This window comes from Thunnus albacares, chromosome 8, assembly GCF_914725855.1.
Source record: "Thunnus albacares chromosome 8, fThuAlb1.1, whole genome shotgun sequence".
Classification (NCBI taxonomy): Eukaryota; Metazoa; Chordata; class Actinopteri; order Scombriformes; family Scombridae; genus Thunnus; species Thunnus albacares.
The window spans coordinates 30509360-30514427 of NC_058113.1; the positions used below are offsets into that span (position 1 = coordinate 30509360).

Genomic DNA, 5068 nt, shown 5'->3' on the forward strand with positions numbered 1-5068 from the left:
ATGTGTTTTGCAATGATGAGCTGGTCTTCAGTAACACTGACATCAGAAGTTGCACAGGCCTTCCACCACCCAATACTGTCTGCCAGCACGACGGTCGGGCATTCATTTCCAGGAATACAGATAGTGTCTGTCAGTTTGAAGGGGCTGATGATTATATGAAGACCGAAAAATGTCCAGGTATTTACTTTCTAAGCCCTTAAAATACTGTTCAGTGTGATTTTCTTGAAATCATTCACACCTGGCTCAGAAAACAACAGATTGCACAGATCCAGTGTGTTTACATGCACACCAGTATCCCAGCTTTGATGGTGTTTTAGGAGTTTTTATTGTATTTGCACATTAAAAACTTAATATCTAAGTTTCAGAAACCTGAATAACCCTTCAACACAATATTGAAAAACCTGAATATTCTACATTCGTACTGTGAAGGAGGTAGAGATACTGTCATGTAAACCTCTTATCCAGGTTTTTGTTCAGTCTGTCATGTGAAGTTTGTCCGTAAAACAAACAAAAGGAAGAACAACATTGTAATGATGACACATGTTGTCTGACACCTGTATACATTGTTTATTTACTCTATTATTTTGTTACCAAGACAACCAGAAACCACACAGGGTTCATACTAGTAGCAGGGATGTTGAGGAATTAAACACACACTTGCTGATACAGGGAGAGGAACGAGGTTTTTCCTGTTCAATGGGAACATTACATCCTGAATATGATCAAAGGATAAAAGCAGGATGCTAGTGTGCATGTAAACGTAATTGTTTCAAACTAGATTCGGTGCTGCATATCATGCTCGGGCTTATAATCTCTCACAGTAAAGATAGCTGTCGACTGATGAGAGGGTGCTTTATACAGTTTTAAAGTTTCTTTGTTGTCAGGGACTGATGGTTCCAGCTGAGGGCACTGTTAGTTGTAATCATTTCTTGTTGAAGGGAAATTAAATCTCTGCCCACTGCTAAAAGTTACCAGACCATCCACATTTGAACTCTTGAAAACACTCTGCTGCCACTTTTTGCTGACTTGAATTCAGTGCACATGTCACAAAAAGCAAAACAAAACACTCTTCATGTCAAATGAAATCCTAGAGTTATATGTGTTCTCAATGAAATGTTTCTATCCAACTCGTACAGTATGTTGATTGACACTATGTAACACTTCTCTTGTTTTTTTCAACTAGACCGTAGCAACATTTGTGATTTTATCAATGGTAAGCTTTTCATGCAGATACACACCTTTAATCCTGCTGCCCGCTGATGTGATTGACTGGAGCTTTTCCTCTTTCCACCAGCTCCTACATCACCTCCCATCTCCACCAAGGATCAACAAAATGTCAGGGAGGACCATGCAAAATGGGGACTTTGGGGAGTTTTTGGTAAGTACTGAACACCAATAAATGTGATACTTTGTCTGTCTATGTCATGTTTTTTCAACTTCTGGATAAGTTACTGTTACTGTTACCCATGTCTGCCATGAAGTGTTATTATTCAATTCTGTAAAATCTGTCTTTTTGCTACTAATCCTACTTGCTTTTACTCTGCCATCCTCTGTCTACTTGCTTTCTCTCATGGCTGAATTACTTGTCTTTCAAATGCTGCCTAAACTAAAGACAGCCAGGTGAGATCTAAATTTTATCATGGGCTGCATTTATTGTATATTTATACAATTATATTAAATGTCAACTTCTTGATTCCACAGGTTTAGCACTAATAATAGTCTTTGGTCTCACTGCATATTTCTGCTGTAAAAAGAGAAACAGAGACCGCAATCAACAGCCAGCAAAGTAAGTGAAATTATGTCTTATTCATAAAATTCCTTTATTCATATTTTAAACTGTGATGTTACAGAAAAGAAACACTTTCTGCTTTTTAATATGAACTTGTTTCAGTGAGTCTGGTGTGACTGAACCCCTAAGAAGCATGCAAAGCTCTGGATAAACCAATGAGAGGTTAGTGAACATTTAGCAGGCAGCATATTCCCCACAGTACGTGCAATTGTAGATATACAGTAAGGGAACTGATTCTGGGCTGACTTTTTACACCTTCAGGGACGCTGACTGTGATCCTGGACTGACTGATGACAGCCCTCCTTCTCAACGTGTCCATGCAGCTTAAACTAAAAATTCTTCTAATCAATTCTCTTATATCAATTCTAAAATTGGTTTGTTTGAGCTCTAAAGATTTTGTATTTTCATATCTTTAAGTAAACATACCATCATTCTATTGGTTGTCTATTTTAACAGCTCACACACATACTGTACTTACTGTTGTGTTATCAGCTTGACATTTAATGATTTTGCATAACTGAGAAATGAGAAATGCATATAAACATGATTTTAAACTGATGACATATTTCAGAAGTCCGCAGCAGAAAATTATGCATTACTTCTGTTAGGGGTCCCCAGCTGTAAAACATTGATAATTACAGTTGATTTTCTGTGATTGGTGTTGGTAGTAGTTTTTACACAGCACTACCTTTCAGTTATTGAAGCTTTATAACAGTTTGTTAATAAGAAGTCAATGACTTAGTCCTCTCACTCCTTTTAGACCTCTGTGGGGTGTAATTAAACCCAAATATAAGTAATGTGAACATTTAGACATCATGTACATTTCTGTCTGTGAATGACTTTTTGCCAAACAAAACGACTTTGTTCATGCATGTATAAAACAAGAAATATCACCTTATTTGGTGTAATAACAATGCTTTATGGCCATTTCTGTATTCTGTATTTTCTCACTGTCAGAAAATGTGCAAGTTTGTGGCAAACATTCAATACGTTTCTACATATTGGTTTTAATAAAGTATGAATAAAAGGGGGAAATTTGTTGCAGTTTTTATAATTTTTACTCATTCAGCAGTAGGGTCTGTACTGTGACCCCAAACATTTAGAAAGTGAAGTCAGTGTCAACAAAACAAAAGGATTAAGTGTGAAACAGGCTACCTTCTTTTTCTGTACATACCTCCACCACCAGTTACTATATATTGTCCCAAACTCACATCATGCAACCAGCTTACTTTTTTATTGTAAAAGTGGGATTTTAATTGATTTCATGTTCCAAAAAGATGGAATATTCAAAGTATCATCTTGTAAACTACATTTGTGAGATATAATAGTGATGAGAAGTTATAATATCTGGTCCACTGGTTCAGGTCTGCAGAGGGCACGTTTGAGTCACTTTTCAATGTTGTTTCCAGTGTTGTACTGAATGGCATGGTTGTATGTAAAGAGGCAGGGCAGGGACACACATTTTCAGTAAAGATTAAACTGATCTTTGTGTGTTACTGTAGCTACAGAAAGAATGTGTGTGTAAATGTGATTTTGTGTCTACAGACAGGTGACAAATTAAAGGAAAAACTGGTCCAGGTCTGAATGCTTGACCCCTACAGTGAGGGGGTCTGGTGGCTCTGTTATGCTCTGGGGGGCATTTTGCCCGCATGGTTTGGGTCCACTTGACCCCTTAGAGGGAAGAATCACTGCTAATCAATACAAAGATGTTGTGAGTGATCACCTTTATCTTATGATGAAACATTTCTATCCTGATGGGAGTGGTCTCTTCCAGGATGTCCCCATCCATAGGACATGAGGGGTCACTGAATGGTCTGATGAGTATGAAGATGATGTGAATCATATGCTATGACCTTCACAGTCACCAGATCTCAAACCAGTTGAAACCTAAGAGATATTTTGGACTGAGGTGTTAGACAGCGCTCTCCACCACCATCATCAAAACACCACATGAGGGAATATCTTTTTGAAGAATAGTGTTCATCGCTCCAGAAGAGTTTCAGAGACTTGTAGAATCAATGCCAAGGTGTATTGAAGCTGTTCTGGTGACACATGGTGGTCCAACACCTTACTAAAACACTTTATGTTGGTTTTTCCTTTAATCTGTCACCCATCTGTATGTACAGCATGTTTGTGTTTAAACTTAACATTAGTCAACAATTAGGTATGTATTCATCAACATTGTAGCACTTGGCGACGCATGGTGTCTTGTATTACAAGATAGTCAGTCATTACTCTCAAATTAAGCCTTACCTGGTATTATGCAATTAAATTGTTCTCTCTGAGTTTAGATTCTAAATAGACAGTGACTTTTGTTTATTTTGTATGTTTGTATTTTATGTATGTATGTTTGGTTTTTTGTGTCTTTCTAAGCTGGTGAATAGAGGAGAGTGTAAGTGAGAGAATGAGAGACAGAAGCTGCGGATGTGGTCATGTTGAAATATAAAGGTAAAGTGTGTGTTTACCTTTTTATCATCTACAGGATGATAGGGGCAATCCGGGGGAACCATATAATACACTAGACACACTAAGACACATGAGTGGTTCATCTGTTTACTGTGTGAGTGTGTTTAGGTTGTTGTGACTGCATGGTGAGTATACAGCAACACCTCTAAGCTCTCCTCAGTTATTTTAATTCATCAAAATCTAATAGTAAAAGATTTTCATTAATACTTATTAATACGGTCACCATCTTGTCTGTTTCTTTAACCACTAATTTTCTTTTCAGACACATTTGCCAGTTGTTTTATTTGATTTAATACTGTAGTTGTTGGGGGTAGGTGGACGGAGTTCCCAGCATGTGAGACATTGTGTTTACGGACATAAGTTTAGGTAAATTGTGTTCTAAATCACCACAGATGTTATCTGGTACACAGTGATTAGTGTAACTGTTCTCCACACTAACTCTACGATGTTTTTAGTAGTTAACAGTTTGCTGTTATGGAATAAAGCATTTTACACCATGAGTGACGTTGTAGTCGCGGTTAGTTACTTCCTCCAGCGACCGTTATATAGTGTCAGTGCACCCAAGTCTGGTCGTGAACTACTCAGATTCCGCTCGTCGATGTGATAAAAAGCCACTCAGTGTACTGTATCAACAGCGGATTTTTTGTATTACCCATGAAATCGATATAACGTGGAAATAGAACTGTGAAGCGATGTTTTGCTGAAATGAGGGGCTGATAGTGAAACCAACCTCATTAGTACGTATAGAAATAACCTAATTGTCGTGTGAGTGAGCATTAGAAGGCTATGTTAGGGTAGAGTATACAAGAGAAA

The 5068-nt window shown here is 37.6% G+C and overlaps 1 long non-coding RNA gene across 1 annotated transcript; it reads left to right on the forward strand.

Moving 5' to 3' along the window:
• LOC122987435 lies at positions 1 to 1639 on the forward strand. Its single transcript, XR_006404489.1, has 3 exons — positions 1 to 177; positions 1184 to 1213; positions 1295 to 1639. It is a non-coding gene; the product is annotated as an uncharacterized LOC122987435 (long non-coding RNA).
• The last annotated feature ends 3429 nt before the right edge of the window (positions 1640 to 5068 follow it).